The following is a 13,257-nucleotide window of genomic DNA, read 5'->3' as shown; positions in this document are numbered from 1 at the left end:
AGATAAAGTTAAAAATTGGCTTTTCAAACATTTATTGAAACAATTATAATCTTGTGTAAAAAGCATGAGCTGCAATTACTAGTAGGATGAAAGAAAGCATTCCAACCAGCGTTATAAGAATGGCAAAAATATTAACAGTTGAACCATTATAACGTTACAGTGTGATTATGGTTATGTTTGTAATTGTACATATACTCCTACCTATTTCTACCTACGCAATCGAGAGCATAGAGGGAGCACTCTCTGCCAGATTACTTGGGACAGCCAAGCCACCATACCTGTATGCAATGTATCAGGAAACTGATCTGGTGTATAGCAAGCTATCGTCCTTTACAGGATAGAGATTAGATTCAGCAGGACTGCATATAAGGCACAGCATGTCAGGAAAATCTGAAGAAGTTCTCCTCTGTCTAATTTGGTTCAGAGGCGGTTTATATAATAAAAGCACTGTTCTGTTTGCACTGTGTCAGAGGTGCAGCGCTGATGTCTCTGTTTATCTTACGAGTTAGAGCTCTCTCCAACCGAAAAACTCAATGCAAGAGCATTGCTTTCCATTATTCCCCAGCCTTGAATAGAATGTATGAACTACATGATAAAATGCTTACTAAGAAATATGTTGCAAGCAAACTAATTTCTAAGTATGTTATATGTAAGTACAAAGCATGTTAAAGTTACCATTTAGAAAAAGATGTCAAGTTTAACTGTGTAACTAAAATGGAGACTTGTGCACAGGCCCTGTCTTACCTTACAATAGTGTATTCAAATGTTAAAATTGAATGAATTCACATTTTCCCAAAAGAAAAGGTCTGGTTACTATAATCAAAAGAGTTCTCACCAAATTTGTCAATCCGCTCGTTATTCAGTATAAAGCCTGTGTGTGCCCCATTACTGCTGAAAATGTATACATAAGTAATACACTTGGATTTTACCAATATATATATACTAGGCCATTGCTATAGATATGTATTTGAATTTGGGAGTATGCATGATGAATATCCTGTTTGAGAGAGACAAAAATAATTCCACAAGAGATTAATTTATAAATGTTCTCCAGGATAGGCTATTAGAACTAAATATTTTTCTTACCTATTATTAACCCCTCCCCTGCTGATGACGGAACCGCTCCGTCATCAGCTACAGTTGAGCTGTGCTGATGATGGAGCGGTTCCGTCATGGCCCAGCCGCAGTGCCTGCGCGGCGCTGATTTCGCGCCTGCGTGGGCGTTCTAATGAGCGGGGCGGGTCATGATGGAACTGCTCCGTCACCAGCATAGCTCAACCGCGGCTGGTGACGGAGCGGCTCAGTCACCAGCATGCGGCCGCCGCGCCGCCGCCCCGCCCCTTTAGCGCTGCAGCGGAATAGCCGCCGCTGCGAAGGGGTTAAAATATTCCTTAGGGTGAGTAGATACCAATTTGGTAAAAGATGAAAATAACCAAGCCTTTTCTGACTGACAAAACTAAACTGAAAACTCTGTGTTATCAAATATCCCTGCCTTCTTTCTTCTGTCTGTGTGCCCGCAAGAAAAAAGTAAAAATTGACATAGCATATAGACTGTGGATCAGCTCTCTGTCACCTCTGTGTTATGTGTTTCATTGTGGTCTTTTTTGTATCTTTGCCTCAGTGTCAATAAATGTGTGAGTTTTAGTATTTTAAATAAATACATTAATCTGTGTGTATGTTTGTGACTGTGGGTGTGTGAGTGACTATGTTGGTTGTTTGGGTATGAAAGTTCATAAGCAGGTGTGTGAGTGGGTGTGCAAGTGACTCTGGGTCTCTGAGTGGGTGTAAGTGGATATGGGATTAGCAGTATGAGTGTGAGTGGTTTTGAGAGTGGCTGTGTGTGAGTGGTGTTGTGGGTCTGTGGTGGTGTTTGTGACTATATGGTTGCGTGATTGGGTGTGTGAGTGATTGTCTATTTTGGGTGTGGGTGTGAGTTAGTATGTGAGTGATTGTCTGGGAGGGGTGTGGGTGGCTGTATGGGTGTGTGAGCAAGTGGAGTGTGGTAAAGGTTTGTGAGTGGATGTGTGAATGGCATGGGTGTGTGAGGGACTATAAGGGTCCATCAATATCTGTGCAAGTCATTTTGAGGGTCTGTAAGTGGGTAGGTGATGGCATGTATGCATGGATGTTTTACTCTTAAGTGTGTGAGTGGTGTTGTGGGTCTGTGAGTAGGTTTGAGAGTGGCTATATGGGTGTGTAAGTGGGTACACGAGTGATTGTGTGGGAGTGTGATTGTATAAATGCAGGACTGGGTCCATGAGTGGCTGTATGGGTGTGTGAGTGGTTTTGTGGGTGTATGAATGGGTGTGTGAGTGGTTGTGTGGGTCTGTGAGTGGGTATGTGTGGTTTTGTGGCTCTCTGTATGAGTGTGTAAGTGGTTGTGTTGGTGTTTCAGTGGGTATGTTCGTGTATGAGTTTGTGTGTGAGTGGCTATGTGGTTTTGTGAGTGGGTGTGTGATTAGTTTTATAAGTCTGTGAGTATATGTGTGAGTGGCTATATGGGTGTGTGAGTGGGTATGTGAGTGGTTGTTTGGGTGCATAAGTAGGTGTGTGAATGAGTGTGTGAGTGGGTGTATGAGTGTTTCTTTGGGTGCATAAGTGGGTGTGTGAGTGGGTGTGTGAGTGGGTTTGGAAAGGGTTTTGTGGGTGTGTGTGAGCATGTGGTTAGCTGTATAAATCTCTGAGGAACTGTGTGGGTTTGTGAGTAGATGTATGAGTGGTTTTGTGGATCTGCGAGTGGGTATGTGAGGGGCTGTATAGGTGTGTTTGTCTTTATGTGGGTGTGTTTGAGGGTGTGTGAGTGGGTAAATGGGTATGTTAATACATGTGTGAGTGACTGTATGGGTCTGTGAGTGGTGTAAGAGTGTCTTTCTAGTAATGTGAGTGGGTGAGTTAGTGGATGTATGTGTGACTGGGTGTGTGAGTTCATGAGTGGGTGTGTGTGGCTATGTGGGTATTGGGCCTGGGTTTGTAAGTGATTATGGGTCTCTGAGCATGTGGGTGGTTGTGTTGGTGTTTTTGAGTGGGGGAATTTAGTGAATAGGTGTGTGAGTGGCTGTATGGGTGTATGATTGGGTACGTGTCATGGTTGTTTGGGTGTGTATATAGGTGTGTGAGTAGCAGTGTGAGTAGGCGTGTGAGTTGTGGAGAAGTGTGGCTCACTGGTTAGAGGAGGCAGACCTGGAAGCAAAGGTCAGCCCGGGACCAGGGTTCAATTCCCGGCTCGGCGGGGTCTTGAGTCCTAAAATGTCCATGGACTCGACAATTCTCGCTCTGGTGCCTACTCGATTCACGGGTTCACACTCTGCGACTCTGGGCAATAGCTTGCTTAATCTCCACAACGACCTCTCGCAGCGGGATGCCTGGCTTTCACCTTGCAGATACCCTGCCGGGGTTATCTCACAGAGGAATGCCAGGACGGGTTCCCTAAGCAAGCGCTTAGAAACCGCTCGGTGATTTGCGCTATATAAATTCCTGTACATTTACATTTACAGTTGTTATGTGGGGGCATAAGTGGATATATGAGTAAGTGTGTGAGTGGTTTTCTGGGTTCGTGAGTGGGCATGTTAGTGGCAGTCTGGGGTTGTGAGTGAGTGGTTTTGTGGGTTTGTGAGTGGGTATGTGAGTGGCTGTATAGGTATATGAGAGGTTGTATAAGTAGGTGTGTGATGGATAAATGCATCTGTGAGTTCATGTGGGAGTGGCTGTGTGGGTCTGCGAGCAGTGTGAGAGTAGTTTCCTAGGACAGTGAGGGTGTGTGAGAGGCTGTATGTGTGTGTGTGAGTGGGTGTGTGAGTACATGTGTTTGAATGTATATTTATGTGGATCTTGTGATAGGGTGCATAAGTGGACTAATAGGTCCGTGAGAGGAGATGTGAGTGGCAGATTGGGTGAGCGAGTGGGTATGTGAGTGGCCATGTGAGTCTGTGAGTGGGTGTATTAATTGCTTTTTGGGTCCAGGAATATGTGTGTGAGGTGTTGTGGGAGTGAAAGTGCATGTGTCAGTGTTTTTGTGTGTTTTTGTGTGGGTTTATGAGTGGGTGTATGGGTGTGTGAATGGGTGTGTCTATGGTTTGTGGATATGTTAGTGGATGTGTTAATATGTGAGTGAGTGTGCATGTACTTGTGTGAGTGGCTGTGTGGTTTTGTGAGTCAGTGTGTGAGTAGAGTTGTAGGTCTGAGTAGGTGTGTGAGTGGGTACGTGTGAATTTGTGCGAGTGTCTAAGTGAGCGTGTGAGTATATATTGTGGTAAATTGACAGCGATCGATATTACCATTTAGCTGAAGTCATTTTGTTTCTGGCAGCCATTCTGTCTGCCATGTGCTCACAATATGCTGTTTTCCTTCTTTACTACCGTTTACCCTATACTCTATTTAAAAGACTGGCTATTCTTAGACTCTGCTATTCTGCTCATGCGCAGAGGAATTTGTAACCTCACATACACATATTTTAGTCTGTAACTGTCAGGTTGTCTATACCGGAGTCAGCGATTGCTAGCTCCTCCTTTACTGTTGACTGTGCATTTCTGTATGACCATTTATGTATGTAACGTTCCTATGTGTGCTTGTACCTGCTTCTTTTGAGCTCCTGTGTGGGTATAAAAGACCCATGTTTCTTCTATTCAGTGTGCTACTTCATACACTGCGGAAGGGTGTTGTGTGAATGTAGTTCCACCTCTTGAAGTTTATTAAAAGATCTTTTACTATTTCAGTTTCCGTGCCAACTTCTATCTATTGGTTTGAGGACTTGCGTGCAGAGAAGGGTGAACTCCTAGCACTGGTAGGCCTGGCTAAGGCCCACCTCTACAGCTAGAAACCGGTCCTCGGAAGCTTGTTTCCGGCCCAGGGAAGACTTGGCTTGGCAGTTCAGGCTGAACTGTTCCCATGAGGCACAGGGTCAGACTGATTTGCATATAGCCATTTATGAACTGGGGTGGAAGAGTGGCTAAAGAACGGTGATGGATTAAACCCAGATCTTTTGACTGGGTGTGAGTGTTTGATTGATTCAGATGCTCCGTCCATCACCACCCCTTTTTGTACCGCATTTGGCCGCCATAAGTGTGGCAGGGTATGCTCAGACGTGAGTCCCTTGCTCACTTTGCCACTGGATTCAAGCAAGCCGGGCTGAAGGCGGCTGGAATGCCGGAAACCGGTCCTCGAAAGCTTGTTTCCCGTCCAGGGAAGACATGGCTTGGCAGTTCGGGCTGACTGTTCCCATGAGGCACAGGGTCAGACTGATTTGCATATAGCCATGTCTAAACTGGGGTGGTAGAGTGGGCTAAAGAACAGTGATGGATTAAACCCAGATCTTTTGACTGGGTGTGAGTGTTTGATTGATTCAGATGCTGCATCCATCACCACCCCCTTTTGTACCGCTTTTGGCCGCCATAAGTGTGACAGGGTATGCTCAGACGTGAGTCCCTTGCACACTTTGCCACTGGATTCAAGCAAGCCGGGCTGAAGACGGCTGGAATGCCAGAAACCGGTCCTCAGAAGCTTCTTTCCGGTCCAGGGAAGACATGGCTTGGCAGTTCGGGCTGGACTGTTCCCATGAGGCACAGGGTTAGACTGATTTGCATATAGTCATGTCTGAACTGGCGTGGCAGAGTGGGCTAAAGAACGGTGATGGATTAAAGCCAGATATTTTGACTGGGTGTGAGTGTTTGATTGATTAAGATGCTCCGTCAATCACCACCCCCTTTTGTACCGCTTTTGGCCACCATAAGTGTGGCAGGGTATGCTCAGACATGAGTCCCTTGCTCACTTTGCCACTGGATTCAAGCAAGACCGGCTGAAGACGGCTGGAATGCCAGAAACCGGTCCTCGGAAGCTTGTTTCCGGTCCAGGGAAGACATGGCTTGGCAGTTCGGGCTGGACTGTTCCCATGAGGCACAGGGTCAGACTGATTTGCATATAGCCATGTCTGAACTGGGGTGGCAGAGTGGGCTAAAGAACGGTGATGGATTAAACCCAGATCTTTTGACTGGGTGTGAGTGTTTGATTGAGTCAGATGCTCCGTCCATCACCACCCCCTTTTGTACCGCACCTCTACAGATTGGCACCCAACCAGTGGGGCTCATCGGCGACTCAATGCCCGAAGGAGTGGTCGAAATGAAGGATTGGAATTTCGCTACAGACGACCAATGCCCGAGGAGACCCTCATCTAGGCACACACGGCGTTTTTCCTATCTTTCTGATCTGACCCCCAGGTGGTGCTGGTCCTCGTCTGAGATCTCTTCTGGTGTTCGCCGTGCAGAGACCATTTGGTCGATTCAGAACTTGGCAGTTGGAGTCTGGAGACCTATGTATGGTAAGGTTGTTTGATGCGATAATATGTATATGGAATATGATGGTTGGTCAACGTATGGAATGTAGATATATATAAATTGCAATTTATATGGGCAGGTAATGAGGAGATTTTTCTCTGATCTATGAAATATATGCAATATTCTTAAGCCTGTGTCATCTAGTTTGAATATATGCAGTGCTGCTTATAACTGTATTATTCCGACCATAAATTTACACCATAAAACAAGATGATTTACTACCTTGCCTGAAAGTGTATAAGAGAGTCTCCTTTTTCCCTTGCTAGCAATGCAATGTGCATGCATATTTAACTGACAGTTTATTACTTCCTATTGGGACATTGTTTTACATTTATACCTCTACTGTGTTTAGCACACTGCATAGAATGTGTTGCTTATGTAGCGGTACCGATATACCAGTATTGAGAGGAAACAGTTGTCTCCCCCCTGAGCGGACGCCTAATAGGGATATGTACATTAAACATGGTATTTCTTCTATAATGTACAGCACGTTATGCAATAAATATACTAGCAAGGATCCTCAGTTGCACTAGCCTATGCATGGGTCATTTGATCTTAAGAAGATTCAGTATGTTGAACAACGTATGTTTAAGTGCAAAAGTCGACAAGATATGTTTCACTGTGTACGAATGTGGGAGAAAGAAGTGCATGAACGAATAAAAAGAGAGCAAGCTTTACTAGATAAGGAACAACGCAAAAGTATCTATTTGAAAGCACAGATATTAAAAGAGAAAGAAATGAAGGAGATAAAAGAAAGGGAGGATAGGGAGCGTCGTTTGCAGGTAAATAGCAAATACCCTATCCAGCGCCCCCCTATATCCTCTCTTTAATAAACCACAGGATGATTCCATTTTGGTAGAACATTCTCTGCCTCCATATACCTTTCCCTCTGCTCCTACTCATGATTCTGATGATGATGATTCTTCTTCAGAACAGGATAAGTTTATATTTTGCAGAAATGTTTGGCACAAAAGTAATTGAACGGTTTAGGAAATATTCCCACAACGTTAGAACCTAATGATATAGCAAGGGAATATAAGCAATTGCATGACAGTCTTTTTCTCCTCCCTCAGGTGGCTGATTTTGTTATACGCGTGGGTAAACTGCAAGCTGAAGTATTCCGTTTGCAAGAGGAGAAAAAGGCAGCTGACGCAGCTGCAAAAGCAATCCTGACCTCCGTGTTGGCCACCACCTCTTTGGAGACAGATAAGAATGTTGTACTTCATGGGAAACCAATGCGGGAAGCCGCACCTTTGTATGTCCACCTAAGGGTACGGGCACAGATGATGATAAAAATTCTGTGTCTGTGAATGCAAAGGGTTATTTCATTTATCATTGGGTTTACACTCCCTGTAAATTCTGGACGCTTTTTATGAAGAAGTTGAAGGAGCTATTAGTTCTTGCACTATGACTTTGTCTGATATTGATATGTTTTTGAGCTGATTTTACCCCTGATATGTGGAGATCTATTTGTAAAGTTGATGATCATACAGTTTTTGGGGCTGTTTGGAAAGTATTAGAAAGAATTGATGCCGAAAGGGAAAAAAGCACAGAAGCCGCAACAGGAAATTTTAGACCTTCCACAAGCTATAATTATTAAATTGAAAACTATTATTCATCCTAAAAAGATAGACTGGACTGTGTTAACATATAGCAAGCAAAAGGTAGATGAATCAGTTTCAGATTTCTTTACACGTTTTGAAGAAGCATTCCACGACTTTAGTGGCCAGTCATTGACAGATGACACAGGCAAGCATCTATTTGTCGATATATTTGTTGGAAACATGTTGCCAGGAATAGCTAGTAGCCTAAAGGCCAGCGAGAGTTCAGGGACGACGTCTTCCCCAGTCTCTCTTTTGAGTATGGCTCAGTATTAAGAATGACAGGAATTAGAAGTCAAGGGAAACGAGGATAGGAAGAATAATGAGTTGAAAACTAAGGTTATGATGGCTCAGATTTATGGCCCCTCTTAACTTATCTTACGGAGATAGTGGTCGAGGCAGACGTGTAACGTATCGTCCTAGCGCACCCTCTTTTTCCCAAGCTACTTTGTCTATTAATCAGTGCGCATACTGCAGGGAGATCGGACATTGAGCTTATGAATGTCCTCTATTGCGCACTCAGCAGTATCAGCGTGGTCGGGGACAAACGAGAGGCCGCCCAGGGACCCCATGGCATAGAGTAGGTATGGCTGATCGTGCTAGATTTGAGACTGTGGGGCGTCCTCCAAATTCTTCAAATACGTTTGATAGGAGTAACCAATACCCAATATCTGCCTCTTTGAATTCAGATTTAACAAACTCTGCTTATGCATAGGAATGCCTAGGATGGGGTAAGGAATCAGTTGATTTCCAGTCTATCAGCAGGGTCCCTATGTTCAAGCATGAGATTTGGGTTCTACTGATCGGTTTCTGGTAATACAGGAGCTACTCGTAGAGCCTTGTCTAAACAATTGTTTCCAAGGGCTCCCCTGTCTGGCTCAACCATTATATTGATAGGTTTTGATGGGACACCTTACCTTAGCCCTCTGTCACAACAACTGGCATTCCATGTTGATAAATTTACTGCTCCATGTCCATTTCTGCTTTCCCCTAACATACCGGACAATATTGTCTTGATATGCTTAAGTATTTCAGGGCTACGATTCGTTGTTCCCCAGAAGGTGGGTGTCTTATTTTAAATGATAACAATCCGGTGGCTGAGAAATCCTGTCTCCTTAGAGAAGATACCGCATTGGCTTCACTCCCTAGTACTTTGTGGGCTACTTCGGACACTGATGTAGGGCAAATGGTTATTCCACCAGTGCATATTAGGGTCAAAGATTGAGCTTCATTGCCACAATTTCCTCAATACAAGATCTCTCGGGAAGGCAAAGAGGCACTCGTGCACATCGTGCATGATTTGATTGACGTAGGGACTGTGGAAGAAGTTCTTTACAATGTTTGCAACAGCCTTATCCTTCTTATATTGAAGAAAGACACCAATACTAGAGTTTACTGGTTTATCATTGATTTACGAGAGGTTAACAAAATTGCAGTGCCACAATACCTGGTAGTTTCTGACATCACAACACTTCTTACTTTGGTCCCTCTGACTGCTACTACCTTCAGTGTGTTTGACTTGAAGAATGCCTTCTTTTTAATCCCTATTCATCCTGACAGCAGATGATTGTTTGGATTTACTTTGAATAACCGATCATTTAGATTCTGTAGAATTCCTCAAGGATATACAGAGAGTCCCAGTATTTACAACCAAGCATTGAAAAGACAACTTGGTTCTTTTTCTGTGTCGACTTGGGTGGCTTCTCTTGAACGCAGAAGAACAACCTTAAGAGTGACATATTTTTACATTAGGACAGTGGGGTGGATCTGCAGCATAGTGTTTATGCAGAGTCACTCTCGAGCAGACAGGCTGCTCATGCAGGGCTGCAATGGTAGATCTGTAAATATACTTTTATTTGGGTCACATGGGGCACAATGTAGTGCTGCTGCCCTGGTAAGCTCTTTACCATCCTTACCCTGGATACCACTGGTACCATATACTAGGGACTCATGAGGGTCAAAGTACCTTGCCATTTGGATGTACCAAGTACCATCACTTTTTAAGAGAAAGACAAGAGGCATTAGTGCCTGGTTAGCAGGTCCCAGAGCACAATCAGAGCCAGAAAACAGCTTCTAGCAGTTCTAATGGGGGATAAAATGGGGGGTCATCTGTAAAGACCCCCAGTTTCCAACAGTGATTCTGTAAGTAGGTGTTTGAGTAGGTGTATGAATACATGTGTAAGTGGCTTTGTGGGTCTGTGTGTCTGTGTGAGTGGTTTTCTAGGACTGTTAGTGGGTTTGTGAGTGTCCGTATGGGTGTGTGAGTGGTTGTGTGGATGTGTAATGGGTATGTGAGTGGGAGTGGGTGTGTGTGTGTGGGTGTGTTTGTCTGTTTCACTGGTGGAAAAAGTGAAACTCTGCATCCCCTTCTTGTTTTTTTACTCTGTCTCTGAGTCTTCTTATCTCCTGCATGAACGAAATGCGAAAGCTGAGCTCAACACTCCTGTGTGTCTATCACAGCAGTCTAGACAGGCACCCAAGAGTGATGGACATTTCCAAGGAGAATGCAGATGCACCACCTAATTTTGCAATACAGTGTCATTTTTCTTTTAACAGTCATAATTGGAGAACTGGGTAGGTTCACTCCCAACCTAGAAGACAAAATATTTAGATATCTGATAACATGGGTCTTGGGGGCAGAAGTACTGTTTGCAATGCATTTAACTGTACTGGCTCATACTCATTCCTTGGTTTCCTTCCACAACATATTGATATTGAATGATGTGCTGCTTATTGCCCAGATAAATGTTGTCCTTGTGTAGTGTCTGTCTTTGTGAAACCTTTCTCCAAATCCTCTTTCCCATCCATTCACCAAACCCCTAACCCTTTTCCCCCGGGCTGTTTGATTTATTGATCTGTGGCTTAATTTATACCATCAATGGATCACACTCTTGGTGGGGTGGATGTGGTGAAAGTAACACAAACTCATTGCAGGATCTTCTAAGAAATAACTCACTCTGGCCCCATTTACCCACCCACGCATAAAAAGTGCAAGTGAAATAGAGACTGGAGCCCAGAAAAGTGAGCTACCCCCCAAAAAACATGTAATATACCAGAAAAAAATAATGCAGTGATAACAGGAACAGAACAAAAATGTAATCTATTGTGCGTTCTTGTTGCCACGTGAAAGGAAAACAGCAGCTAATGGTGTTAGAACAACTTTATTTCTCACCAGAAACACAAGCCTTCTGGCAACAACTTCCATCCTGGATACCAGAATCAACATTTCAACATCCCAAGACTCTACTCTAAGCCCTCAACAATGATAAAATTCAACATTAGATAAATACAATTAAATAATAGGACTTACTGGGGTTAGCATAGGCGTTGGCAACAGCACTGGTGGTAAGTGGCTTCTGCAGCCTAGCTACTCCCAGACCCTCTGCAAGGTCCCTCTTCTTGCCCTTTCATTCTGATGTAAGAAATGAAGAAGATTATAAAAAAGATTAGTGATTCAGTTAAAGTCCTCAAAATTATTGTGCAGGCAAACGCAGTTACATAGTTGTACTTCTCTAAAACAGATTACCTATAGTACTAGTTTCAACTCTATAGACTGTTTTTTATTTATTTTTTTAGTCCTCACTTATTAAGTTATGCTAGGATGTCAGAAAGATCTATCCGACTGTGGCAAGGAGTACCCGGTCTCTCCACAAAGGAGGGAGGTAAAAACATTCAGGGCCAATGGAAGCCTCCTGCCACTCGAAAGAACAGGCTCCTCTGTATAGGTGCAATAGATGACCACAAGAGTAATGGAAGGGAACAGAAGTCATCCATACATGCAACCTGTAGAGCATACCACTAATCATTAGACCAGTAGATTTTACACCAAAGACAAGAAAAGAAGTGAAGAAGCGGAGAGGCAAGAAAGAGGGAGACTTAGGAGAGTTCAGAAGATCAAATCAATAACATGTAACTTTAACCATTCATCACAGAGTTCCCAGAACTTTGTTCTCCTAACTTGAAAAGTAGCCCAGTCAAGATTCGATATCTTCTGTACTGATTGTATCGATTCTGCCTCTATATGGGGACAGGAGAGGATCCACTTAATGCACAGCTCTCTACGTGCAAGAAGAATTAAAACAAACATGACGGCTTGATGAGTCTTGACAAGGCAACTATAACCCTCCCCTCCAGGAACCACCCCGAAGATTACCAAAGCCAGTGTCACCTTTATTTCTTTACCTAGGATTCCTGAAAGGGTCTTACCCACTTTATGCCAAAAGATTTGAATTGATGGACACTGCCAGAACATGTGGACATTATTTGCATTGTCTCGGCACACTAAGGAATTCCCAACTTCAAGAATTTCAGTGGCGTCCAATTGGCCTTATGGACAGTAAAAAGACGGGTCTTCCTGAGTGGTGCAGACTTCACATATGACAGCATATAGGACATAAATACTTGCCAAAGTAATTCGAGGTCTTGGTCTCGCAGTTCCCTCCTCCAGATCTCTGTCAGCAAAACTTGCACTTCTTCCTCGGCCTGGATTAAAATTATGTCTGGGTGGTGAACTCTACTCTGCTCATGGAATTTGCAGAGTTTTCTGCACTTCAAGTTTTTTCCCTCACTCACGTTCATCAAAGTCAAGTTGTCGAGCGCAAGTGAGTAAAATCCACCTCCCGGTGAGATTTTTCCACATTTGCGATCGTCAACATCTAGTTGGTGAGCACTAACATGGAAAATCAACCTACCGCCGAGATTTCTCAAAGCGGGCGGTCAAATTTCTCATTGCGAGTGGTCACATATGTTCTGACTGCTCACACTGAGAAACCACCCACTCACGTTGAGAAAGCTGCCTCTCGAGTAAAAATCTACTCAAGCAGCAGAAAGGAAGCAGCAGCCGCTTGCACTGTGCATGATGCCGATTGTGATGATTGCACAGTGCAGAAAAGCACCTGGCACTGAAAATCACTGCAAGCTGCATTTATCTAAAGAAACTCGGCCGCTCGCGGAGATCCGCGTACTGCATTTTTTATGCTCTTCACGGACGTCCACATAGCGGAACTCCACAAACTCCTCCCAGGTTTTCTTAACATCAAGTACAACTCTGCTACTTCTTTCAGCAAAGTAGCTGCCACAAGATTAGTTGGCTATCCTCAATGAGTGGTACCCATCAATGAATACCAGAATCACGCAGAGGAATTGCAAATTAATCAAGGAGAAAAGCTGGCCTGAGTTACTATAATAGGGTATTCGTGGGGAAAGTGTTACTTGGTACCAGATCTTACACTATAGACTACTGCTGAGTTGCCCATACTTAGCCTAAAATCCCTATTTCAAATTTCTTTAAAAGAAACTACATTTGGAACTAATGCATTGCAGTGAATGAG

The sequence above is a fragment of the Lissotriton vulgaris genome, chromosome 5, assembly GCF_964263255.1.
Source record: "Lissotriton vulgaris chromosome 5, aLisVul1.2, whole genome shotgun sequence".
Lineage (NCBI taxonomy): Eukaryota > Metazoa > Chordata > Amphibia > Caudata > Salamandridae > Lissotriton > Lissotriton vulgaris.
The sequence above is the reverse complement of the archived record's forward strand: the minus strand, read 5'-3'. Positions refer to the sequence as shown.